Source organism: Cornus florida, unplaced genomic scaffold, assembly GCF_030987335.1.
Source record: "Cornus florida cultivar Cherokee Brave unplaced genomic scaffold, ASM3098733v1 CherokeeBrave_3.0.0_Hap2_Chr08, whole genome shotgun sequence".
Classification (NCBI taxonomy): domain Eukaryota; kingdom Viridiplantae; phylum Streptophyta; class Magnoliopsida; order Cornales; family Cornaceae; genus Cornus; species Cornus florida.
This window is the reverse complement of record NW_026775578.1, coordinates 10,090,431-10,117,527: the sequence shown is the minus strand read 5'-3', so window position 1 is coordinate 10,117,527 and position 27,097 is coordinate 10,090,431. Positions and strand designations below refer to the sequence as shown.

Below are 27,097 nucleotides of genomic sequence, written 5' to 3'. Positions count from 1 at the left end.
ATTTTTTTCTTTTTCTATATATGTATTCTTGACAGTAAAATTTCAAGAACATGGATTTTCTATATAATACCATCTCCCTCCTCTTCTTCTTCTTCTTCTTTTTCGTTTTTGGTTTTTCCACAATTTATATGTTTTTGAAATTTTATAGTCAAAATAGTTAAGTCTTTTCTCATAAATGAGAAAAACTTCAAGATTTAAACACATTCCAAATTAATTCTTAAAAATCACATGAAGGAAAAACAAAATTCAAATTAAACTAAAAGCTTACAATGTTTCAATTCAGAGAAAAATATAAGCATTGAAATTATATTTTGTATTTTCACTGATGGTGTTACATCCAATTTATAAAATAGGACCTAACTAAAATAGGTAACTAATCACCTACCAATTAGTCCAAAATCAGAGAGTAAATAATTCAATCCTACAGCTGTACTATAAGAGATAAAATCTCAACACTCCCCCTCTCAAGTTGGTGCATAAATGTCACACATGCCCAACTTGTCTAAAATTTTTGAAAACACTTGATTTGAGACTGTTGTGGTGAGAACGTCGGCTAGTTGATTCTCAAATCGAATCTTAGGCAACTCCACAATTTTTCCATCCAACTTCTCCTTAATGAAGAATCTGTTTATTTTGACATGCTTCGTACGATCATGTTGAACTAGATTATGGGCAATATCACATGCTGCTTTATTGTCACAATATAGTCGAATAAGTTGCCTAGGTAGATAACTCAAATCCCGCAAAAGAAGTCTTAACCACAATGTTTCACAAAGTGCAAGAGTCATACCTCTGAATTCAGCTTCTGCACTCGAGCGAGCAACAACATTTTGTTTCTTTCTTCTCCATGTAACAAGATTACCTCCTACAAAAGTAAAGTAACCAAAAGTAGATCGTCTATCATCTATAGCTCCAGCCCAGTCAGCATCCGTAGATGCATCTATATGTTGATAACCAGCATTTTTAGTGAACAAAATTCCTTTTCCAGGAGTAGATTTCAAATACCTCAAAATTTGCATAACTGCATTCATATGTTGCTCTCCAGGATCATGCATAAATTGGCTAACAATGCTCAATGCATAAGTCAAATCCGGTCTTGTGTGTGCTAAGTACATCAATCTTCCTACAAGTCTTTAGTATCTTCCTTTATTAACAGGTACTTGGTTGATTAGATATGCTGCAAAAGTAAGTGCTTCTTCCCAATACAATAATAACATATGCGCTTCGATCAATGAAGCACAAACAACCTCCAACAAGTGTCAATTTTTTAGCTCTGCAACCCCGTTCTGCTGGGGTGTATTGGAACAAGTGGTTTGATGAATAGTGCCATGTGCTTCCAAATACTGCTGAAGGTCAAAATTCTGATATTCTCCACCATTGTCACTACGGAGAACCTGAACATGTGCATTGTATTGAGTTTTAACCATTTTATGAAACTTCTAAAACAATAATTTCACTTCACCTTTGAATTTCATCAAGAATAACCAGGTCATCTTGGTATAGTCATCGATAAAAGTAATAAACCAACGGGATCCACCTAAAGTAGTGACTTTGGACGGACTCCAAACATCAGAATGTATAATCATAAAAGGAAGTGGACTTTTATGCAAACATAATGGATACGGAACACGGTGGCTCTTTGCTAGTTCACAAACATCACAGCGGAAACTAGAAACATCAAATTGTGCAAACAAATTAGGAAATAATTTTTTCAGATAACCAAAAGAAGCATGCCCCAAATGTCGATGCCACAGCCAGATTTCAGATTTCTTTTTCTCCCCCTCAGAACCATCCACTATCAATGCTTGTCGTAACTTGTAGGAACTTTTGGACATCAAGTTCAAGTAATACAGTTTCCCTCGCCTAATACCACAACCAATCGTCCGCTTTGTTTAGATATCCTTAAACACACAAAAATCAAGCCAAAAAATGACAACACAAGATAAAACTGTGATTATTTGGAAACTGACAAAAGATTATAATTTAAAGATGGTACAACTAAAACAGAATCTAAATGCAGATTATCAGTGAATGTCAAAGATCTTTCCTTCAAGAAATGGGGTCGAAGTCTCATTGGCAGTAGAAACAAATTTGTATGAGGATGAATTAAAAGGTAAAACTTGTCTGATCTGAGGAAAAAAAATAAATAAACACCAGCGACGATGGATTCGACCGGGACACAGCCGATTGATGAACGGCCGGTGGACAGTGCAATGGTAAAAAAAAAAAACGACGGCTCGCGATGGGGACTCCTTTATGCTACTGCATCCGGTACCATTGCATGGGCAGGTCGTTTAATGCTTGATGGTGAACCTCTTAGTTTGATTGGTCCAAAAAATGGGAATCTGACTGATGATGATGGCGTGGGTCTATGACCAGGTGATGATGGTGGAGTGGTATGGTTAAATAAAAAATAAAACTAATGTATGGTTTAATGAATTTCAAAATATGGTTGAAAAACAATTTAAAGGTACGTGTCGAAACCTATGACTCTAATACCATGTTTCAATTCAGAGAAAAATATAAGCATTGAAATTATATTCTATATCTTATGGTGTTACATCCAATTTATAGAATAGAACCTAACTAAAATAAATAATTAATTACCTACTAATTAGCCTAAAATCAAAGAGTAAATAATTCAATCCTACAACTCTAGTATAAGGAATAAAATCTCAACATACAATACCAAAAGAAAAAATAAAAGAAGAGGTTGGAAGTGATCCAAAACGTTAATTCGGGGGAGAGGGGAATGAAGATATATTTTCTTAACTGAAAGGGTAATTGTAGTACTTGACAAAAAATAATTATTTATTTATAAAATTAAAAATAAAAATGTCATTTTCTTTAAATGTATAGTATAACGGTAAAAAAATAGAGCCCCAATATTGTCTTTTTTATTTTTTAAATGTTGGCACCCTAAGAAACGGTCCATAATTCCCTAGTTAGTGGAGTAAAACTCCGCTACTTATTTGTATCTCATTGTCATGATTTGATTAGTGGACTTTATGTGACATCGCAGTTACGTTAAAGTAACTAAAAATTGTCATAATAATACCATTTTGACAGCATAAAATGCTGTGGCGATGGAGATGTGATGATACAGTATATATATATATATTGTAGCTATATTTGACGAAACTAATCTACTTTGTAAAGAAGCTGATTGAAAAAGATACCATTCCTTACATTGCTTGTAGATTTGTGAGTGGCAAAAATAATTTAGTTTTGGTTTTGGTGGGGAAACTCCAATCAGATGTATCCCCCTTTGCGTCTAATTGGAGGACTAGGTGTGACCCCGACCTATAATTAGCTCCAGAGGGCAGTTTTGGCGTGCAATGACACGGATTAATTGCGTGTGTACAACAGTGTGACAGTGTACTATTTGGAATGTCTCTCTTTTTTTCAGTCTTGACTTGTCAAAATTGATGTAAACACCTTTTTTTTTTTTTTTTTTTTTTTTCTCCAGTTTTTATTGCTGAATTATGACTCAAATTGACTAAGAGGAAGCTATGACAACGTTTTTTTTTAAAAAAAAAAAAAAACCATAAACAACTTTAAATTTACCAAATTAAAGAAAAATTACAAAATAATTTAAATATTATTAATTAAATGATTTTAATTCTGCTCTTGCAGTACTTTATAATAGAAAAATCCTAATGTTTTAAGAAAAACTAGGCACAAAAGGAAACGAATACTAAAAATACGATTAAGATTAAATTCTCTTTAAAAATATGAAAAAATAGAATAAGACAGAAAAATCAGCTTTTGAAGTCAAAAATAAATGTTTTGCGCCCAAAAACGACATATCCCGCTAATTAAGGATAATGTTTTTCTAAATACGTGGTTGCCACCAAAAAAAAAAAAAAAAGAAAACCTTCTTTTTGAATCGAAAAAGAACTTGTCGAATTATTACGAATTCTATCATGCATCACAAATCCTAAAAGATATTGGTCCTATTTCGATTGTCATGGATCTCCCCTCAGTTTTCATAGATCATACTGATATTTGTCAATAGTTTTGTATCACTGATCTCCCCTGCTAGCATTGACACACACACATATTAATGCTGTCATGTGATTTTTGTCCTTAGGATGTCTAAAAAGGCCTTATTTTCTTCAATTAAATAACAATATAAAGTACATGAGTATAATAGTTCTTCTATTATCTTTATTAATGGACAACACTATGAGTAATCGGTATTAAATTTGAAAACATAAGGAAGGTTCCCGTTATTTTGACAATTTACAGGGAAGGTTTGCATAATTTACCTAATTTTAAAAATAAATAAATAAATAAATAAATAAAATGTAATCCATGGAGCATGATAGAGGAAATCTCTAACTACACTATCTTTGGCTTGCTACACTCATTATTGTGAAGTGTCCAATTTTCACTGCCGGTTTTCAACTTGCTTTCAATTTCATGGAGTTTAATAAAACAAAGCAAACAAACAAAGAAAAAAAACCAAAAATAAGTGTAGTAAATAATCAATAGGACCATCCCAATCAAAGTTTTCCATTTATTCAAGCAGAGGGAGACAGCCAAACCCATTCAACCACATATTATTAGTACTGAGATACCAAGACGAATGGCACATTGATAGGTAAGTGCAATGGTCCCCCCATTTTTCCATTATTTGTTTATCTTGGTATATGCCTTTAAAATATACTCTGACATGTTAATGCAAGATGAATTATGGTGGAGAACAATAATTGAAAAGAGATAAGCTAACAATTATTTGTCACTCTTAATATTATTGGTTTTAACTCTTTCAAGTAAAATCTTAATATTATTGGTTTCAACTCTTTCAAGTAAAATCTTGAAGGGGGTGGACGTTTTCCATTTATTCAAAATCTTAAATTATTAAGTAGTGTTTCATATCTACTTATTTATACTCATTTTTCATCTACATCCGATGTGGGGCAAGTCTTCTTTGTAACATTCTCTTTCACCCGAATTCGTAACGCCCTTGTTGCGGTCGGGCCACCCTGCGGTGGCACACCTGAACGCCTTTCGGATTGAACGTTTGGCGTGGTACCAGATTAAGAATTAGGTCTGACTCTAATACCAACTGAAACGGGTGGACGATGATTATCCATTTACCAAAAACTTAACCTATTAAGTAATGCTGCATATCCACCCATTTATACTCATTCCACTTTCCAAATCCAATGTGGGATATAAGTCCCTCCCTGTAATAGTTGGCCAGATACAAACCCTTATTATACCACAACCTTTAGTTATGTGACCATTGGGGGGCTGTTTGTCTTGAATTATTTTAAAGTTAACAACAAATTTATGTATGGTTACTTATCTTGACAACATAATTTCAGTAGTCCTTTCCTTTGCCCACCTCAACTTCAGTTTGATTTTAAATAGGTGTTGCTTCAAGTGGTAAAAGACCATGTCTTAAGTGACTTCACCCTATGATCTTAAGTTCGAATCTCTTTCTTTCCTAACTCCACTAACTAATGACTCTCCTTTCCAATTCCCAAGTCAAAAAAATAAAAAATAAAAAGCACTACATTCTATTTATTCTACTTTTTCCCTTCCCATTTACCTAGTAATTGCTATTTATTTCTTATAAATAAAATGGAATATATATAATCCATCAAGCGATGGGTGTAATTTTGTATTCATTATGATGGTCATTGATAAATGACCCTATTAGGACTTGAATTATCAACTTTCAAGTTTGGACTTTAAAATGTGAGAAAATATTAGTGAGTTACAGGTCTTGGTATGGGTAATTAGTAAATGACCTATTAACTCAATGACTAAAGTAGCTAACAACTTGTAGCTTATTGATATATCTTCTACTTCTCAAAATTATAGATGAAAGTTCAAGTTTTAGCAAATGAGTTTGTAAGTTTTTTTCCTACGGAAAAAAAAATAAAAAAATCTTAGTTGACTAGAGTATAATTTTATAAGGTGAGCTATTGGATCAAATGGATACTTAAAATTATATTTTATTTTTTTAGTCAACAATGGTAGTGTCGGACTTTTTAAAGGAGAAAGTTTACACCATCCCGAGGGTAACATACCCCCGGAGCCTTTCAGTAATTGGATCATCCGTTAGGTGAGTCCCGCCACCACATCCAATGACTGAAAATCTCAAAAGTACGGTATCTCGAACATACAATAATTCAACATCGGACACATTCACCGGTTGGCACCATCCATGTATCAGATTTTACTTGTATCTGAAATTGAGGATGGGCTTCCCAGTTGTATGCAACTTCCAAAAATGGATCAATATAAGCAACATTCTCACGAAACCCAATATATACAATAAATGGGCCTTCAGAAAAAGCCCACATCCCCCAACGTCGGCCCAGTCTAAGATCTGAACCCCAACATGATGTGTTGTATGGGACGTCATATAGATATCCCTTTTGATGCCCGAATCCTCAACCTGAAACCCTAAATCCAAGTGGGCTTAGCCCAGTTGACCGAAAACCGGTGGACCATTATTCAATCTCAGCCGTTCATTTTTAAAAGCCACATCCAGACCTTCCGATACAGCTGGTCTCCTCTTTATAATGCAAGCTTCAGTCGCACATCGTTCATCTCTTCTTTTCTATCCCGTTCGTCTTTGGAATTAGTGTTAGGGTTAGGGCTTCGTTGAGGCATTCCTTTCTTTAATTGCTTCTGGCAGATTAGAATTAGATTGGTTTGTATTTCAACCTATCCTTTTGAGTTTCTCTTTTACAGATCTCGCAGTTCTTTGTAGTTTTCTGGTTAAATGTAAATTTATATATATGTGTGTGTGTGTGTGTGTATATTTCAAATTTTAGATCCAACAAACAACTTAATTGATCTGTGTATTTATTTTATTGTTATGGTTTGGTTCCTGATCGACTCGTTCCCTTGAAGCAAAAGCGATTGTGTTGCGCATTTTTATAACTCTCCATCACACCCTCTTTTTGTGTTTGGAAAACACTTGGGCAACTATATTTCTCTATTTATACACAAACATATATATTTATATTTGTACATGCATCTATATATGCTTTTATTTATTTATTTATTTGGGAGTGTTGGAAAACAGTGATGAGCCAATACAGACCTGTAATGATGTGCGAACATGATCGCAATTCTTTATGAACATCTAAGGGACTGAGTTTTCTTTTTTATGGTACTCCCTCTTACGAGTGTAAATTTTTTTTTTTATTTATTTTTTATTTCTAATCATTAATTGTATAATATTCTTATGAATTTTGATCAACAGCTTCGCTGTACTAAATTATATTTTACATTTGGCTTACAATATTTTTCATTGTATGTCAAGATTTTAAGTGAAGCTATAAAAAATGTTCCTCTCGCTATCCAGTGATAACCTTTATGGTGCATTTGGACGTTGGGGAACTACATTTACATCTTCAATTATTTGACTGTATTGAAAATTATATGATTTTTGAATTAAAATGTGACATATTCGAAAAATTATGGCAAAGCTTAGGTTGTCATTCGGTTTGTATTTTTTGACAATAGTTTTCAAACAGTATATAATTTTAAATCAGGAATTTATTTTGTTGTTAATGATCTTTTTTCTACGGTCCCATTGTTCAGTTATCAACATTCGACTTAGGTCGTTAACCGGGAGAGTAATGGTGTGCTGGCGTTTAATTATTATTATTATTATTATTTGTTGGTGGTATTTCGCATTTAAGTTCTAAAAAACTTTGGAACAAAAAAGGGTTTAGAGAAATAGATTTGCAGCTAGGAAAGTTTGAGAGAAAAAGGAAAGGAAAGTGGGTAAACTTGGTCTCTTTCACTGAATAGGCCTCGGCAAGCCCTAAAAACAGCCGATTGAGGTAAAGATAGTGAATCTATCAACAAGGGCGGCGAAAGTGGCTTAAAGGTCACGAAAAGGGAAATTAAATTTATCAGATATTAAAATTCAGTTTGGATGAAAGACAATTAATTGAAAGAAAACAAAGAGTTTTGGGGGGAGAGGGAGAGAAATGTGATCTAAAATTTAATAGACAAGAATGAAATGTGAGAAATACCATCTGACCTATTTACATAATAATTACAAATTCTATATCGACAGTTTTTGGTGTGAGGAGTAATGCTGTGCACAAATAGACAAGAATGAAACTGAGAAATACTTTTGTGTATATATATATACACGTGTACATGCTCCTCATTATTTCATCAACCCTAAATATAAAAGACAAGAAAGACCTATTTACATAATAATTACAAATTCTATATACAATTACCATCTGACTCTTTTTTATTTTCCGATTCAGTTCCAACATAAAACATAAATATATCTACATATAAATGTGCTGGAGAATGTATATAATATACATTATAATTGGTTATATATATATATATATATATATATATATATATATATATATTATTCAAGTTTAACTTCCAAAAAAAATTTAATGAAGGCTCTCGGAATTTTTTTTTTTATCATAAAAAAAATAGCATTGAAATGTACTTTAAGTACTCAAAAGTTTTAAATAATATGAGATCATATAAAAATAGAAAATTATGTACAATTGAGGACTGAACCATCTTACATCATATCTCAGAAATTCCAAATTAAAAATTAATTTATCATTTTTTTTTGTTGAATAATTTATCATATGATAGATAAACATATACGGAAAAAAAAAAATGGTAATAATAGCATGACGTGCAAAAGTACTTTTATAAAGGTCCATTTGGTTAGATAGAAATTTTTTTTGAAAAGTAAAAGTAAATGAAAGGAAAATATTATGTATTTGGTTAGTAAGAAAAAATTTTAACAAAATTGTGAGAAAATATTATTTTGTAAGTTTAGAAAGAATGAAAGTGAAACAAAAGTGATTGTAATTCCCAAAACTACACTTTTAATTATAAGATTACTTTGTACTTTTTGAGATACTATCATATCTCCAGAATTATGAACAAAATTAAAATTTTAAGTTCAAAGATAAATTAATGGACATTATAGTATTTGTCTTCATGTTTAATAATTAGATATGTGTGATTATAGGTACAAGTTTAATTAATAAAAATTTTTGATCTGAAAATTCTTGAGGGTAAAAGGTTGAAGTTAATATATATATATTTTTAGTCATAGAAAAACAAAAACAAAAAAAAACTTTAGTCTAATAGAAATATAATACAATATACGTAGAGTTAAAACTAAATTAATTTGGTATATCTAATATAGAGTTAAAATTAAATAAGTTTGGTACATTTCAATAATTGAGTCCTAAAGTCCTGAGAAGTCTATGTATAAATATATATATATGTATATATGAATTAAATTATAATAAAAAAACTTGCATATGTAAAAACATTAACCTAGTTTTTTACTTAATACTCTTGCATATGTAAAAACATTAACCTAGTTTTTTACTTAATACTTTGTTACTAAATACTCATATATATATATATATATATCATTCTCAATCATTATTAATTGTGGAAGGAAAAAAATAAAAAAAAATAAAAAAATTTTAATTTTGATATAAAACTATATACAATTAAATTAGTATTTACATGATTTTATAAACAATTTACAAAAGAATGAAACTTAGGCACCACTTTCACGGGAAAGTAAAATTTCCGTGTGTTTTATGTCAGAAAATTTTTGAGGAAAATTAAGCAATTGTAAGAAAATTAATTTCCTAAAAATTTTCTCTTTCACGCTAACCAAACTCCTAAAAAAGTTAAATGTTTTCCTTTTCTTTTCCTTTCTATCTACTTCATGCTAACCTAACAAACCCTAAATCACAGAGGCGGAAAAAGAACTTTCAAGTTACGTGAGCTAGTTTCAGATTGTTGTTAGAATGTTAAAAGCGCTTTTTTATTTAGAGGTGTTATAAAAGTGTTGTTAAGCGTTTGATGATACATTGTATAAAACATTTTTTTATACTTGAATCACTTTTAAATTTGTTTGATAATAATATTGCTTAAAACACTTCTATTACTAATTTTACTATATTACCTTTACACTAAACATATACTAATTCCCTAATATTAAATATTATAAAATTTCATTGAATTCAATAATTTATAAAGATCAACTTATTGAGTTGAAAACAGGCCAAGCCATGCGCAAAAAAAAAAAAAAAGAAAAAAAAAAAAAAACCAATAATTTATGGTGGGTTATAAATGGGTTGGGTGTGAGCTGAGCCAAACTCACACCCAACCCAATTACCCAAATATTTTCAGAAATAAATTGTCAAATATTTTTAAGTCTTGAATTCCAAAAAATAAAAAAATTGTTCTTGTAACAATTTTATATTAATTTTCTGGTCTCTGTTACAAATTTTATCTTGTTTCATAAAGTCAGATACAACTTAGTATTACTCTGCTAGTATCATTAATAATATATATATATATATATATATATATATATATATATATATTATCAATTTTTCAACTGGTGCAAAAATGGTTTTAATTTTAAATTTTTTTACCTAATAAAATAAAAATTGAGGTTTGTAGTGCAAAAAAAGGAAGAAAAATATTTTGCAATAATTATATATTTTAGAAAGGGACAAAATTTAATAATAATAATAAAATTGTGCCAAAATAAAAAAAAAAAAATTCTCTTAAAGTTAAAGCAATGCCAAATTTGTGAGAGAGATCAATTTAACAATAACTATGTCAACCAATAAATTACTTTAAAAAAAAAAAAAAAAAGAGAGATGAAATTACATAGTAAACAAAAGAGAGAAAAAACTAACTAAAAATAATAATTAGAAAGTGTGCAATGGGGTCTCTTGAGCGAAGCCCTATCCTACCTAGCCTGACTTCTGAGCCATGTTCAAGAGTTTCAAACCTATAGCACGCAAAGCAGATGAAATGACGAAAGAGTGGTCAAGCGGTCCTTCTTCTGTGCCAGAGGTGAATTCAATCCGGAATCGGGGTGAAAAGAGCTGGATTTACGCCATAGAATCAAAATCTTTTTTTTCATAGGCTGTGTCAGAGTTTTCATCCTTTTGATATCCGTGAGGGAAGCAGAGCTAAAGGAACCCAGCCAATTGAGGGACTCCCTACCAATAGGAAAAAGGCGGATTGGTGGAGTAGAATGGGCAGGAGGGAAGACATTGGAATAGCCATGGAGGACGAATTACTGGTTCGCGAAAGGTTGACTTACATCTTCCATCTTATTATACGCAAACATTCACCTAGTTAGCCTTTGGCTTTTAGAGAGAAGGGGGCCATACTTCATCTATGGATTGACTTTCTTGGGGGGCGGATAAGCTAAGGAAGGTCAAGAACATAGGAGTCTCCATAAACTCCACCTGTGTTACCCCTAGTTTAGGAGAGAAATAGCTATATTCCATTTCGCACATCAGATCCTGACTTCTGAAAGCTTAGTTGGGCGCGGCTAAACCCATGCATAGTTTTTATTTATAACAGCATCGCCATCCTCGGCTCGACGGAATAACGGTACGGGGTTGGTTAGAAGGACGACCCCTGCCTTAGGGTTCTCAGACTGTTCAGAGGCTCTAACCACTCTGCGTAAAGGGCTACTGTCCATTACGCATCGATCCAGAGTCTCAATGAGCTAACCAATTCTTTTTGAAAAGAAGAAAAAAACTCAATCCCCAGCCTAGAAAACTCAGACTAACAATGGCACCAACGACATCCCCGATATGTGTTGTTCTCGCGGCAGCAACAGAAGACCAACATGCTGAAGACACCGCTATCGCGTAAGACAAGGAATAAGAGGCGATAGCCTTGCTGAGAAGATGGAATTGACCTATGACATTGAAACCTAGGGAGGGGCCTATAGTTTTTGTGTACGGACTATAAGTGAAGGTAGCAGAGCATCCCAATATCCCGGATTTGTTGCTCCAATTTCAACACAAATGCTTCCCTATTTAGAGCTTCCGATGTATATCTGTAGACTTTTCTTCAAGAAATCAGAAAGCTGTTATGAAGTGTATGAGGAACGGGTAAGCACCCTCTCACATGTTGAAGCGGAAGCTAGAGATCGATTTAATGAACAGGTTGCAATAGAGGAAAACCGATTCTTTCATCAGATAAGGGTAAGGGTGAATCCCCATAATCTGTCTTTCCTGTGGTTTGTCCCCTTGTCACCACAGTCATTCCATCCATGTTTGATTTCGGGTTCTCATAGGCCTTGGATCTGGAATGAATAGCTTGATCTTTTACGCGAAATAAGAGAAAAGATGGGTTAAGCTTTTCTTTCTGTAGTGACTGTGTGAACTGTTCCCTTCCTCTATGCCGGTAAGTTAGGTGCGAACGAGTCAAATAGAGAAGTGCTTATGCGATGAAACCACTTCTACAGATGGGATTTCAACAGATGGAATAGTGATGAACCTGCACGCTGTTCTAGCTTCTAACTGGTCAGGATTTCTAATGGGAAACTGGCTCTTTCGAGCGGAATAGGATTTCCTTCTTATATATGCTATTCTGAAATAGGAGATTTGAAAAGAGATGGATTTGAAGATGGCAGATGGGTGCCTCAGAGAAGGGCCAACGACGCAAAGGGAGAAGTCCGCGAGGAAGAAAAGATTTGAGATTCATTCCTCAACAATAGCGGAAGGAGAGCGCTCGAAACTCGCTCACAACAACTTGAAAAATGAGAGGGAATGGAAGAAAATGACAGCTCTTGGTCCATTCAAAGAAGATGGTACGATAAGGATCTCTCTAAACATTCTTGGTGCTCAAAATCTTTGGACACCCCTAACTGGCGCCTAGCTCTTTCGCACCGTTGCCCATACTCGTTCCGTTAAGGGCACCTTTCGCTCACGACTCTTTGAAAAAGGAAGGAGGGGATCTTGGTCATAACAGTGATAGCTGCCGGTGGGGAGTTGACTTGAATGAACTTTCACTTTAGGCGCTTGAAAAGCCCTTCCATTTCTAATAAGTGGTCTTAAGCTGTTCGAAACGTCACGATAGTCTAATCAAGGCGGAGGAAGAAGCCAGAGAACGGGGTTAAAGTTGTTTTGCCACCGCGAAGTTACTGCTCTTTTCGAAGCAGGTGAACAATCAACATTGCCAGCACACAGGCTGTTTTTTCTTATTGCCTTGAGGCGTACCCCCCAGGGGAGTCAACTATTTGATTATGCAATTCCCACAGTTGGGTGAGCAAAGTCATATTCCAAGCTCAAGGTCTTGCGGCTAACCAACTCTATAGCTATAGTACAACACCAGTTAGGGTTGAATAAAGCGACACAGCTCATGGATCTTGGTCACAACGACTACCAACACCTCTCTACACCAGAGGTTACCAATTCTAATTCTGTTAGCATAACATTAGGGATGGTAGTGAATAGAATGAGCTCCGCTTGGGAAACCTTATTTATGAGATTTGTAAAGCAGCTCTTTCTTACCATCGTGATTCTCTTGCTCATAAAGCTTTTATAGCCTCTATTTCTGCTGCAAGAAAACCTAAATCACAGTACAGGATACCAAAAATGGAGAGATGCCACGCAAGTCGAAATTAGGGCTCTTCACAAAGAACACATGGACACTCACCTCTCTTCTACAGGTAAAAAGATCCATTGGTTGCAAAATTGGGTGAACAAAAAAAAATAGAGGCTATAAAAGCTTTATGAGCAAGAGAATCACGATGGTAAGAAAGAGCTGCTTTACAAATCTCATAAATAAGGTTTCCCAAGCGGAGCTCATTCTATTCACTGCCATCCCTAATGTTATGCTAACAGAATTAGAATTGGTAAGCTCTGGTGTAGAGAGGTGTTGGTAGTCGTTGTGACCAAGATCCATGAGCTGTGTCGCTTTATTCAACCCTAACTGGTGTTGTACTAAGCAGCTCTTTCTTACCATCGTGATTCTCTTGCTCATAAAGCTTTTATAGCCTCTATTTCTGCTGCAAGAAAACCTAAATCACAGTACAGGATACCAAAAATGGAGAGATGCCACGCAAGTCGAAATTAGGGCTCTTCACAAAGAACACATGGACACTCACCTCTCTTCTACAGGTAAAAAGATCCATTGGTTGCAAAATTGGGTGAACAAAAAAAAAGAAAAAAAACATGCTGATGGCACAATTGAGCGTTATAAAGCTCGGTTAGTTACAAACGGATATAACCAAAAGGGGGTCCCGATTACAAGGAGACTTTTGCACTATTGGCTAACTTGGTAACTGTTCGAGTGTTTCTTGCTCTTGCAACCATCAAAGGTTGGCCTTTACATAAACTCGATGTCAACAACACTTTTTTACATGGTGATCTTAATGAAACTGTTTATATGCATATCCCACCTGGATTCCTTCTTGCATTGCATCTGGTTGACTAGTGCTGGCGTGGGTTGTTGTCGAGCGTTCGCCAGAGATTCTCAATGTTATATCTGGTTCGATGAGACAATGGCGTATAAGTGCTTCTCCTTCTGGGAAGAGCGGGTTCTTGCATTTCTTTCTTAATCCGTCTTGACTAAAGAGCTTGTGTGCTCGCCAAAAGGAAGTTTAGCGATCACAGGAATGGGCTTTTTGCCTTCCAAGTGGAAGAGAAAGAGCGCCATCATCATCAAGGTTTGGATGGTCATTATATTCCTCGGCATATTCGTGCCTCTCCTATAAAGATAAGCAAGATGATTTATATGAATAGGGCCAAGCGGGTGGAACTACGAAGGCTCAGTCGGAGGACTGTCAATACAATAACCAAATATCGAAAAAGTTAATATTTTTTAAAGGAATGGGTACGGACTAAACTTTCGCTTATGCTGAGCTAAAACCTCTCTTTGTGCCTGTGGCTGGACCCTTCCTTGTAAGTTAGAGAAAGTCACTCATTCGTTTTAAAATCATCTGAATAAGAAATAGATTATTTGAAAGGAAAGTGAAAGCCAGTGCAATCAACAGAGTGCTTGTTCGTTCACTAGCTGTGAGTAAGGGATATAGAGTGGTCAGGCACTAGCTCGTAACGGCTCTGCCTCACTCTCACTGATCCCCATCCAGCACACTATTACCAAAAAGTCGGCATTTCCCACTCAAGGGCTTCTACGACCCATTCGCTTCTTCTCCAGTAGACGATTTTTTCATTTAGAAACCACACTTCGTTGCTACAACTCCCTTGGGCTCACCCCCACGTTAATGAAAGGTAAGTCATATTAATCTCATGTGTATTGATACGCTTGTGTGCAATAAATACCTGCTGTGTCTCCCGTTGGGGTATGTGTCATTGGACCAGGCACTCCAAAAGCTTCGAATGGATCTAATAGAATCAATCGATTGCAATTGCATAAGAATAAATTCCAAAACCCGCTCACACTTTCGCATCAAAAAAAGAAGGGTTCACACAAGTTTTAAAGATTGAGACTCCTTCACCACTAGCACTAGGTAAGAAAGAAGTCTTTTGAAAGCTTTCATATTAATTAGGTTTGCCTTTGGCCTTTGCCTAAGATGTCATCAGAAAGTGCAAGACTAGCCCCCCATCTCGTTCCCAGGAATTGCCTATTAGACAAGACTCTCAAAAAAGCTATTTAAATGGAATGAATATTTTCTTAACCCACCCACAGAACACTTCAAAATGGGTACTCGACCCGCAAAACAAAGCCCATGACTCGCTCGCTTCAGTTATATCCCGTCCTATAACTTATAAGCTACATTAAGGTCGATTAGTTCGGAATCGAAGGGGTTGGTTGGAAGGTAAGGACAGGATAGCATCATTGACTGGTTGCGGATCCGTGGGCATGGGCCACAGCTACTCGGGTTTAGACCGTTGTTGAACATCATTGGACGGGCCTACATGGGCTTAGGCCTTTTGATGGCTGTCATTTTCTGGGTTATTTGGATGGACTCAAATCCTTTCATGTAGGATAGTAGTTTATGGGTTTTTAATTTGGATAGATCCAACAGGCCTTCTTGCATGGACTTGGGCTTTTTCTTTCTTTGATGATGGGTAGGCTCTCTTGTTGTGCTTTGGCCTTTCTGCGGGCTTCCATCGATGAAAACAAGCTTGACAGGCCCAAGTATTCATTTGTAAGACTTTCTTTGATGGTTCATGTAAGCTTGGGTCTTTCATTTGGGCCCTCTTGGGACACCCAGTGGGCCAATGCGTATAAGCTTGGGCTTTCTTAACGTGGCTCATTTGTACATGGATGTCATGAGTCTATTGGCATGGAATCTTTTCTACGTAAGCTAGTTGTGTAAAGTTTGTTTGTTCATATAAGCAGTGTGATTTGGGGAGATTTTGTTTGCTCCGCAAGGTAGCCAGAGCCAGCCAGTTTTTCATTAAAAAGGCATGATAGTCTTCAACTGCAGAAAAGTAGTGTGGAGAACTAGTAAGAATTGTGCCTGCCATCTAATTCGTGACGCATAGCGAGATTCTTCTACATTCTATATCTATAATATGTTCATTCATACCAATATACCTGCTAAAACAAACCAACACATTATCAACCCTTTCCTGGTCATCAATCCTGCAATACCAAATTCCTTTCTGCCCTCTGCTCGGAAACGCAATTCCCATGCTGCTCACAGCCAGTTAGAGCAAAAAAATCCACTCCCGTCTTTCTCCACCTCACTCTCGTAAATGTCCTTCCAAAATCCTACGTGGATGATCCGCCGAATCCATTGCTAACTTCACCACGATCGATTAGGTGAAACGGTTCTGCAAAGTTTGTTTGTTCATACAGGCTGCGTGGTTATAGTACTCAGATTGTGCCAGCCATGCAATTCGTACTGCATGGCGATATTACTCTACCACTTTATAAATGGAGGCTCGATAAGTGTCTTCACTTCATCAAATTCAAATCAAAGGCACGTATGGCTATGGATGCCGCAAATACCGCAATTTACTCCTCTTTGGGGCAACTCAAAAATCAAATTCAAGAGCAACGTAGAGTGCTAAATTGCCTTGCTAAAAGTGTTAGAACAATGCATCCTGAAAGGAAATAAGCGCGCATTCTCACTACCAGCGAGCACATAAAGCGTTTGGAAGAGAGTTAGTAAGTGCTGCGGGCGGAGCAGGAAGCCCTAATTGTGCGTGTTGTTACCCGCGGTCACCGGGGAGAGTAGAATAGAAGAGTCCGTCGACTTTTTTAGTTTTAGAAGGTTAAAATAAGTGTTTGTAGACGCAAAGTAGTGTGTTTTAAGTTATGATGTTCTTTATCTTTTTTTAGTAGAGATTTACTCCGATGCTTACCGGAGATAGACTCCTATTTATGCTAACTATCTTTGTTTTGTTTTCTTTTTTATGTTTGCATGTATGGGAACCCTAGTTGAAAATGTTTACTACTTATGCTTTTAGAATAATAAAGACTTTTTCGTATAAATGTGCTGAAAATGAAGTTCTTCCCTTGTCTTGTATTGGATTGTCTCAATTCGGCTATTGATGGAACCTCTTGTATTGGATTTCCGGTAGCTATAATGTTGATGTCTGCGGGAAAGTGTTGAGATAATTTCCCAACTTCGCCATTAATAACCACTGCAGTGTTAAAGAGTTCTACTTAGACACATTAGGCTCCGTTTTCTCTTGCCATTGACCTATATCTTCACATCCAGGCCTTGGAAAGGATACCAGGATTAGATAACTACCACAACTTGCATCTATCACTTGCATCTATATGGCTATACTTGACTTTGACCTTTGCCCAAAGTTTCACGAGATGTCTTTATTTTTTCGTATATAGGGCATCAAGTCTTGTTTGCTGGATTTGTTGACTTGCCCTTTACGCCAAAACCATTGAAGATCAAACTCTTACCTAACTCTCTATGTGGCTTAACTCTCTATTTGGAAGGCCAAAACACTGCCATCGGCCCAGTCATGAGTCATAATAGGGCTTCAACAAAGGCTTCTGCGTTTCCCCCCTGAGTTGGTTGATTGAGAGAAAAGAAAAACACTTTTTTTACCGGCGGTAGAGCTATCTCTAGCCAATGTCCAGAGCAGATCACGAGCAGAGCAGGGAAGAATGATTTTATTATCTAGTCTAATATTTAGATTCACATAGGGAGATATTCGCCAAGAGAAGGTCACGCGAAAGGATGTGTTTTCAGGTTCTTAGTTTCAGTCTACTAGTGGTAAGGCTTTTTGCCCTGGACATGTTGAGTCTAAATCTCGCCTATTTTACAATAAAAAAATAAGTCCTTGCTCTAGTTAAGGAAGAAGTGCCATTTTGGCATGAATCGATTTGACAACTTGCAAGGTATTGAACACCGTCGGAACCTGAAGTTCGTGTGGGATGCGATTACAAGCTGATTTCGATATATGAGATTATGAACGACACAGTTACTCGAAGGGAGTTTTAAGGGGCAATTAGACCACTACTTTAGATGAAAAGTGAGAAAGAAAAGCAAGACAAGAATGGTTCGATCACTCGCCTTTGCGCTGTAACCTTAGTGAATTGCCTTAACCTGGGGCGGAACGGAATGATCCATATATCTGACATCCCAACTTTTCACATTTCAGATAAAACCTCCTTGTTGAAGTATCAACTAATGGAGTAGGAACGAGTTCCCTTTTCGCGTGGAAGCTCTTTGAGGTCTTTCTTTCGTTCCTCTATTCGCCTAGCTACAAGTGTTCATTCTAATGTGCCAATGCGAACCTTCAAGAGTATCTGTTAACTAACTTCAAGGTGAAAAACTAACCAATTAGTAGAGCGAGGTCTTAGGAATAGCCTCTCGCAAGTATGGAGCCGGGGGTCTTCTCTCGCGAAGTTCACCCCCCTCAATAAAACATCCATTCAATGCCTAGGTTTAATAGGGAAAAACCACTTTCAATACTTCTTTTGGTCCTATGCCCTTTAGATCATCAAAGAAGAGGTTTTTAACTCGAAAGATGGTCAGTAAGAAGACTAAGTTTTTCCTTCCCAACACGAGTCTTCTATTAATCATAGCCAAAACGAAGTTCGAATGATGTGGCTATAAGGCTCCCGCTCTATGAAACAAAGCGGTATAGCATACGCGAAAGAAAGATAGATGGGAATCTTCACCAAGAGTTCGGAATAGGTGGAACCCTCACTCAGATCAAAGTAGGAGCAAGCAGTAGTACACCTGGTTAGACAAGGGAATGCCCCAAGCAGACTCAAAGCATACTGAAAATGAGAGTTTGATCCTGGCTGTGTCCATAACAAGCAAGATTGTTGCTATGCTTAGCACATGAGCCTTTGTGGATCCCATTTTTCGCCCAATGCTTTCTAAAAGTAGAAATGGTAGGACATTCTTCGGCTAGAATTGCCGTACAATAACAATTAGTAACAATTAGTGCATCCCCCCGTGTTAACTTACGGCCTATAACGCCTTGCTAAGCAGAGACTGGGGACTCTGATTTAGACTCCTATGTGAAAGCGAAATCGCTCTTGACTATCACTTTCCTATTTGATTAAGAAACGAGAGGTCAGGTTAACGGTATCAGACGCTAGCCTTAATATAACAAAAGTGGACCGAGCGTTTCGGATTGTCAACGAGAAGTCAGATGCTAAGCAACACACATCCAGGGACGTAGAATAAAGACTTCAAAAAGAAGGGAGAGGGCAGACTCGTGGATGTTTGAGTCAGCGTCACTAGACCATAAGGTGAACCAGTCATTTCGGTCACATGCCCAGCTCTTCGTTTCGCCTATGATCAGGAGATCAAGGTGAGTCAACTGCAACTTAGCCTTCTTAGACTTCCTGGCTGTACATACAACATTTACTCACGTTCCGTTAAAAGAGGATCATTATGACCTCTGACATAAGTTCAAGTAAGATAGGGAATTAAGAAGTTCGACTGTTGTTTCGAATCCTGCTCTTGATACCTCGTTTTTGTTAAAGAGTTGCGAGTCATTTACATAGCATTTTTAGATTTCCTTTTTCGTAAGCGCTACGAGTGAAATGAAACTCATAATGTTCACTCGTTTTTGAAAGAGATTTTGGACTTCGTTCCAGGTGCTTGATTTTGGCTTAGTATCCAATCAATTATGTGAAGGCTGGCTTGCTGTGTCCTATCGGTTAATCTGTCTCCGCAGCGGTGAAATCTGCCCCACATTTCTTTCTTTAGTTCCACAACCCCGCATCATGTAAAAGAAGAATGGAAGGAGAACTTCAACACGCTGAAGCCCATTCAAAAGAAGATACAACGAATCGAATTTAGCTGGTTGTTCCCTTAGCAAGAAAAGATACAAGTAAAACTACTACTTAGGGTTCAGATGGGTTCCTTTGTCAAAGTGAATTAAGAAACGAACGCATGATGCAATCTGCAAGAAATCATTCTGCTATGCGGAGATAGTAGACTTACTAATCTCTTGTCTTATGGAGCGTTGAGGCTCGGGGCTATTTACTTGCTCGGAGCTACTTCAAGGAATAATAGAAATGAAGAATTCCCATCTTTCCATGGAACAAGTTTTCTGACCGGTAGATTGATTCTGCCTTTTCTTCGCTTCTCACATGACTTTGTTGCCTTCTCTCAATGATATGTCACCATTTACACATTTAGAGAATCCATTTATTGCAATAAGCTATACCTATACATAGTCAATAATATTAGGAACAAGCCAAAGAAAATATGCAAGTCTTTTTTTGGTTCTTTTCGTTGCATTCCCATACGTTTTAGTTTATGTCCTTGCCTTTCTTAGGAGGTTGGTCATACAGCATAGGTTGTTGTAATGCCATTGGTGATTCCGTACGAGTTAGAATCACTTTTTACTATTCCTGTTCTTTCTTTAGCAACTCATGTTCTCCCGGTAATCCTCCTGTAATGGGGGGTCGTCTTTCCTTGTCTTTATATAGAACGTTTGACCCTGCTGATGAAGTTGTAGAGTGAAGGAATATGGATAAGCTTGTCTGCTTGTAATTCATTCAATCATAAACTAGGATCTAGCTCACAAATGTCCTCCCGATCGATACCAGACCTTGTCGAAGAAGATAAAGGGTATTTTGTTGGCTGTAGAATACCTTGTTTTGACTTTCTAGTAGGCGTATGAAGAGCAATCGGCGGGGTGAGACGCAGGACTTCGTTCCTTTTTGCTATACCAGCATCTGAGTAGAGTTCCTCTCCGGCCCCAGTTCCTTTATTATTTCAACTTTCTGGAAATAGAAAGCGAATTCGCTTACGTAGGGGTCATCTTGAATGAAATTTTCTAATGAATAGAATTACTTAGTCAATGTTCAACCTGTCCTGTCAATGAGCAAGACTATAAACAACAAAGCTAACTGTAAGGCTTTGTGGGTACCGTGCTGCATCTATCCTTTGATTTTCTTTTGGTAGCCCACATATAAGTTGTGATCATTTTTTCAGTGAATCTAGCGAACTGCAAAGCATTGCTTTGAAGAAAGTCAGTCAGAAACGAAAAAGATGAACTTTTACTTGAAATCGAAATTTGCGCCACCACTACAGTTAGCGAGGACATAAAAGAAACCAAAGACCTCCCATGTAATACCGTTCACTTCGCGATAGGTGCAGATGCTAACATAGCTTCCTCGTCTCGCTTCATATTCATGAGTCGGGGGGCCTATGGCCTAAGATCCTGCAACTTCTTTTTGATTATTAGGTAGAGTCAATCTCTAGTGCTTGGGGTTTCCTTCATTCATGGGCGTGGTCAATTTGAATCAAAGCAAGAAATTGCAGGGGAGTCCTATGCATTCCGATCCCTGAACTTTGGGTAGTGGAAGAATCAGAAATGGGTTCGACTTGCATGTGTAAAGCATCTAGCCAGATCATTGATGGCTTGGGTCGAAAGATTGATTCCTATTGGACAGGCGGACTTCTCTAACGATTGGGCAGGCTTTCCTTGTATGGTAATCCTTGTCGGCTTTTAGTGTGAATGTTTTTTTCTCCTTTTCTCCCTGTCTAAATTCATTCACCAGTCAACGTTCAGCTTTGTTCATCAACCAATCAATTCCTTGCTCAGCATCCACTATATCTTCGGTTGTTCATGGGTTAAAGGAAGTGCCCCTGATGATGTGGTTTCTTAAGAGAATTCAAGAATTAAGAAAAGATCAGATAATGGGTCGCTATGAGGATTGCTAAAGAATTGGGTACCGAACCAAGCTGCAGACCAATGAATGGAGATTCCGAGCCGAGTGAGTCATTTTCCGGCTATAGCTAGCTGCACTTTTTCGATCTTGTACTAAGGTTCCAATGGCCCATGTTAAAAGGCAGAAACCATCTGCCTAGGCGAGTTGATATCAACAGCTATGGATCTGAAAACGGGGCAACGGGCAGCTTATCTGCCGCTTAGCTTTCTTTTACCAATCATATTCAACAAGAAAACTAGCGATTTGATTCCGGGAGGAATAACCATTGAATGGGTTTGGGGTTGATTGTTGATAGTCTAAGATCCTATCTGAACACTATACGAAGGCAACTCAATTGCTCCAAAGCGTGAAAGCTTATTGACACAAAAAGTAAAAATATGACTTACTCTCTTATAACTAAGGAATTAATGGCATACAAGCATTCCCTGGAACCGCCCGATCCATGGATCGAAGAAGCAAGAATCAAAATAATCCCAAATGGTCTAAAGAACGAAGTGCAATGGACGTGTCTCCATAAACCAACCATCTTTCTACTCTCTATTTATTGCATAACTGAACCTCAAGCTCCCGAGATGGACTATCACTTCCTATCACAATCCATTTTCCTTCTTGTTCATCAATCGGCATAGCATGTTCGAAGTGATGAGACTGAGCTGAAAACGAGCAAGTGTACCAAGCCAAAGAAGATGATGTTGTTCGTCGAAAGAGAAGCTTGACGTTGTGATGGGACCGTACCAGCTAGCTAACGGATTGAGTGGGAGGAGAAGGTTAGATAGAATGCCCATCCCTAATTCCCGTGTCACTTCTATAAATGAGAATATTGTTCTCTTTTTTCTCAGTGGTAAATAAATGCTCCGGTCGGTATTACGAAGCGGCATTTGACACATTTTCATTATTTCCTTGTGGTGGAACACCTTATATAGGGCCCTCTTTGTCAATCTCATCTCGTGCAGAACCCTACATTTCTAAAAGCAAGCCCAAATGAATGGAACTAGAGCTTGTGCACTTCGCTCATGAACATCATTAACAAAGGAACTTGACTCGCCGAATCCTGTCAAGTGACATCAAGAATGCTCGTAAGATGCTTCTTTTAAGGAAGCCCGTTCCCGGCACATCAATCAAGTCTCTTTCTGAGGTTGACTTCCTTACTAACCCGATTCTTCGCTAGCTCTTTCAGTAGTTCGAGCTTGCCGGAGACTGGAGCCATTCCGAAGAGAAAGAGATGTGACCTGTTAAGAAAGAAAAGCCACGCCACAGACTTGTTACCGACACAACTGATGTGCAATGCCTTCATGGTCTTCTTTTTTTCCTCTCGCAAGTTGTTCTTCTATTCAAGAATGCCCCGTCACTTAAAAGTCACCCGGCTCCCTACTGGCTTGAGGCTTTGACAAGGAACTAGCTATAAGGGTGAATATTATGTTCAGCAAATGGGGGATTTGACACATGGAATGAATTATTTTGAGCATTTTCATCTTCCCCGGCTCGGAAGTCTAGTTGATCGATCAATTTACCATGCCACCAGTGAGTGGTGGCTAAAGCTTACCCGATATGACAATGACAAGTGAATCGAGCGATGCGCTCCAAGTCAAGGCTTCATCTTCCCTCAAGTTTATGATTTTGATTCTCGTACAGGGAGAGGGGATTCGCCAATAGAAGGTCACGCAAAAGGATCTAACGAGAATCCTTTTTCTTTATTACTATACCTAAGAATTGGAGGAAGTAGGTCTGCAATCTAGTAGAAGGGCGGAGTCCAACGCCAGCTCGAGCAGAAGATCTACAAGAAAGAAGGAAGCATTCGCTTTAGCCATTCATAATGGCTAAAGGGTAACTTGGAGTTTAGTCGCTACAGAAGCAAGGTAAAGCACTTTCTAGACTAAAGTCAAACCAGTAGCAGTGCCATGATCCAATACTTCGTCTCTACCACTCGAGTCTTTAGCTGTCTTCTTTGAAATTGTAAGAAAATGGGGCTTACGTTTTGAAGCTGCATTGCACTTTAGCATAAACAATGGATCTGCTGGGCTGGATGAGAGCAACCTTCCCTGGAAAGGAATAGTGAAAAGCCATGTCACTTGGAACGGAACTGGTTGCTTACTAACTTTTAGTAAGACCACTTTGGTAAGCCAAATTCTCTTCTATTATATAGGCATGGTTGCTTACAAGACAATAGCTAGCTTCAATATGTTCTTCGCCTGAACATAACATATAGAAGAAGCAACCTTCTATCTGGCCTCTGTACCAGTATTGGAGTGGCTTGCTACTTTCAATCAGAAAATGAAGATTGAGCAAGGCAAAAGAGAAAGAAGATGTCCCCTCTTCTCTGCCACCGGCCGCATATGTAGAAAAAGAGGGAGCGGGGAAGAAAGAACAGCCGTTTGACTTTGATGAAGTGGTGGGTTTGGTGGCTAGGTAACATAATGGAAATGTATCGGACTGCAAATCCTGGAATGACGGTTTGACCCCGTCCTTGGCCTCCAAGAGTGGTGAGCAGATGAATCAATCAAATGGCATAGCATAGTATTATGGGGCTTTCCTTTGTTAGAAATCCACAGACAATATTCTGGAACTTCCAAACCAAAGAAATGCAATATAAGAAGAAGTTTTTTACGTGACGCTTCAATAGAATGAATTCGGTCAGGGTAGAGCCCTATGGTCGATCGAGGGTCCTTGCCACTTGAACTCCAATCTATCTGACTTTCAATCCATCTTTGTCCAGCCAAGCCAGCTCATAATAAAATGTTAGACCAATCAATTTCAGGACTGACACAACCGAATTGGTTGAGGAAAAGGAAACCCCTGCGACCAAGCACTCCCGCCCCCAAACGCGGAAACCGAACAACCGCCAGGGGTTTTGTCTAGGGCACGTCTGAAGAGGAGGCAAGCGCCCACTAAGTTGACCACTCCACCCATTACTGGACTATGAGGGGAACAGGTGAATGGGAACCGACCGAGAAAAAACCCGAACCGCTTGACTGACCCCTGAATACTCTATTATTAGGGTGGGGGATAAATAAAACCGATCAGAAGTGCAAAATCGCACAAGCGATGCCAGGAAAAGGACCGCAGCGCAACGACTAGGGCTTGTGTCAGAGGAGTTTTGAGCGTGAGCTATCATTCATGCAGCGGCAAGGCCTCGCAACTCTCAAATCACTGTAGCAAAGCCTCCCTTTACTCAATGGATAGCCTTTATGAATCTTTCAAAAAACAAAATGATCAAGGGGGAGAAAGTCGTTCTGATTGCCATGAATGTTGCCCTCGAGGACGTGTACAAGAAGGTCTTTGCCGATTCCTATCAATATGGTTCACCTCTTAGTAGAGGAGTATGAAACCGCCGTGGAGACTTTGACCGAATGAATATAGATCAATTGATAGACATTTTGATTGAGGAAGAGAATCCAAGATGAACTCTTTTTTCATTCACTATGTGCTGACTTACTGCGTACTCTAGTGATCAATCAATGGACGGGGGAAAATAGCGTGAATGACAAAACCGGCCTAACCTAAAGTCAAGGGCTCTCCCTCCAACTCAAGCACGAAATGGGAGTCCAAAATAATCGAGAAGGGCACCACCGGGCGAGATCGAGACCAGACCCTTGTATAGGAAAGCCAAGCTTCCCTACACTTCTTCAAATATCCCAACAATAATAGAGATGGAGGGGCTTTTTCGGCTTGATCAGAATCGATTCTATAATGGAATAATAGAGTGATGAACTCATTTTTGTTTGGTCATAAGTTAGTCCAAAAAATGAGAGCCGGCTTTCTATAATGGAGTTCTTCCTCAGTAGCTCAGTGGTAAAGCGGTCGGCTGTGAACTGACGGGTTGTAGGTTCAAATCTTGCTTGGGGATCATTTCTAGTTCTCGCTTTTCTGATCTAGCGACCCTTGTCCTTGACTGTCTTTCTAAACTAACAGAATCGTGGGACATCAAAAGCGGGAAGTTTCTTGTTGGTTTTGATTATTCACTCTCGTATAGGTGTGAACTTGGTTCGTTCCATTCTTAGGCAGAAGAAGGATCGATCTTAGGTAGAAGAAGGATCGACCAAATGGAGAGGAAGACTGATGGGAGTAGTATCTTCATTAGCCGAAAGGAATGAGTCTCCACTAGCGTCATTCGAAGAACGAACAAGAAAAAGAAAAAAATAAAATAAAATAAAGCGGAATTCCTCAATTCAGAGATAGATCGAGCACAAAAGAATGAAATGCTAGGTCAAGCAGGACCAGTTCGCAACCCAGCCTTGTTGTGAAGTATGTTAGAGAGGAAAGATCACTCACTGCTAAGCTAGTTTATGAAGTGGCACGGAACAAGAAAAGAAATCCCATTAAATGAAGGATCATCGGTGCAAAACAAGAGCGAAAAAGATAAGCAAATGGAGCCCAAAAAAGGAGCTTTTGGGAAGCAAATTTCAAGCCATTTCCAATGAAAGAAAACTAGATCGTTGTATACGAAATACCTAGGAAAGATGTCCAGAAGATAGATCAAGAATGTCTATTCCAATCGAAATCGAAAGGAATCAAGGAGATCAGAAGCTATATCACACAGCCAGTTCACTCATTTTTCTGCTATATGAGATCAAACGATTGCAGTTTTTTGTTCCTCTTGTTTAAGAAAAAGCAGGTGAGGCCCAAAACACGGGGTTTCATGGAAGATAGCGTTCATTGCTCTTTAATACGTTGCCCCGGCATTCTTCCAACTGAGAGGGGTCTTACAACCCGTTTAAAAGTCTCAATCGAACCACAGGTATCTAAATCCCCGTCTTCGAAATATCTTCTTCGGCAATGTATATTTGGTTGTAACCAGAAGAATGCCCATCCATAAATGTGAGACATTCGTCTAGGAGGCTGTTTATAGGGCCGATAACCATCTTTAATTGGAAACTTATTTGACCAGTTCTCTTGCTAAACCAGGAATATCTTCATATGTCCAAGCAAAACCTGATTTGTATTCCGTTAGCATTACTATCAATGATTCTCTAAAGTTTGACGCCAACAGCCCACTTACATAAGTTGGACGTGGTTCATCTTACATCCCCAAGTTCATGTAGTTTTTGACTCGTACTCTATGTTTTCGGTCGATCCTCCTAATCAAGATCAGCAGCTGAGGAAGAAGTGATGAACACTAGTGCGGAATCACCAACGGCAGCAACGTGAAGAGAAAAAAGTAGCTCCTAAGCTTCCTGCTTTTCTATATTGATCTCGA

At 37.8% G+C, this 27,097-nt stretch overlaps 3 non-coding genes across 3 annotated transcripts; all 3 read left to right on the top strand.

The window, feature by feature from the left end:
• Positions 1 to 7,046: 7,046 nt before the first annotated feature.
• Positions 7,047 to 7,132, top strand: LOC132272002 (small nucleolar RNA SNORD25). Its single transcript, XR_009469950.1, has one exon. It is a non-coding gene; the product is annotated as a small nucleolar RNA SNORD25 (small nucleolar RNA).
• A 98-nt stretch (positions 7,133 to 7,230) lies between these two features.
• LOC132272298 (small nucleolar RNA snoR136) lies at positions 7,231 to 7,379 on the top strand. The gene has a single exon (XR_009470037.1). It is a non-coding gene; the product is annotated as a small nucleolar RNA snoR136 (small nucleolar RNA).
• Positions 7,380 to 25,675: 18,296 nt separating this feature from the next.
• Positions 25,676 to 25,747, top strand: TRNAH-GUG (transfer RNA histidin (anticodon GUG)). The gene has a single exon. It is a non-coding gene; the product is annotated as a tRNA-His (tRNA).
• Positions 25,748 to 27,097: the final 1,350 nt, after the last annotated feature.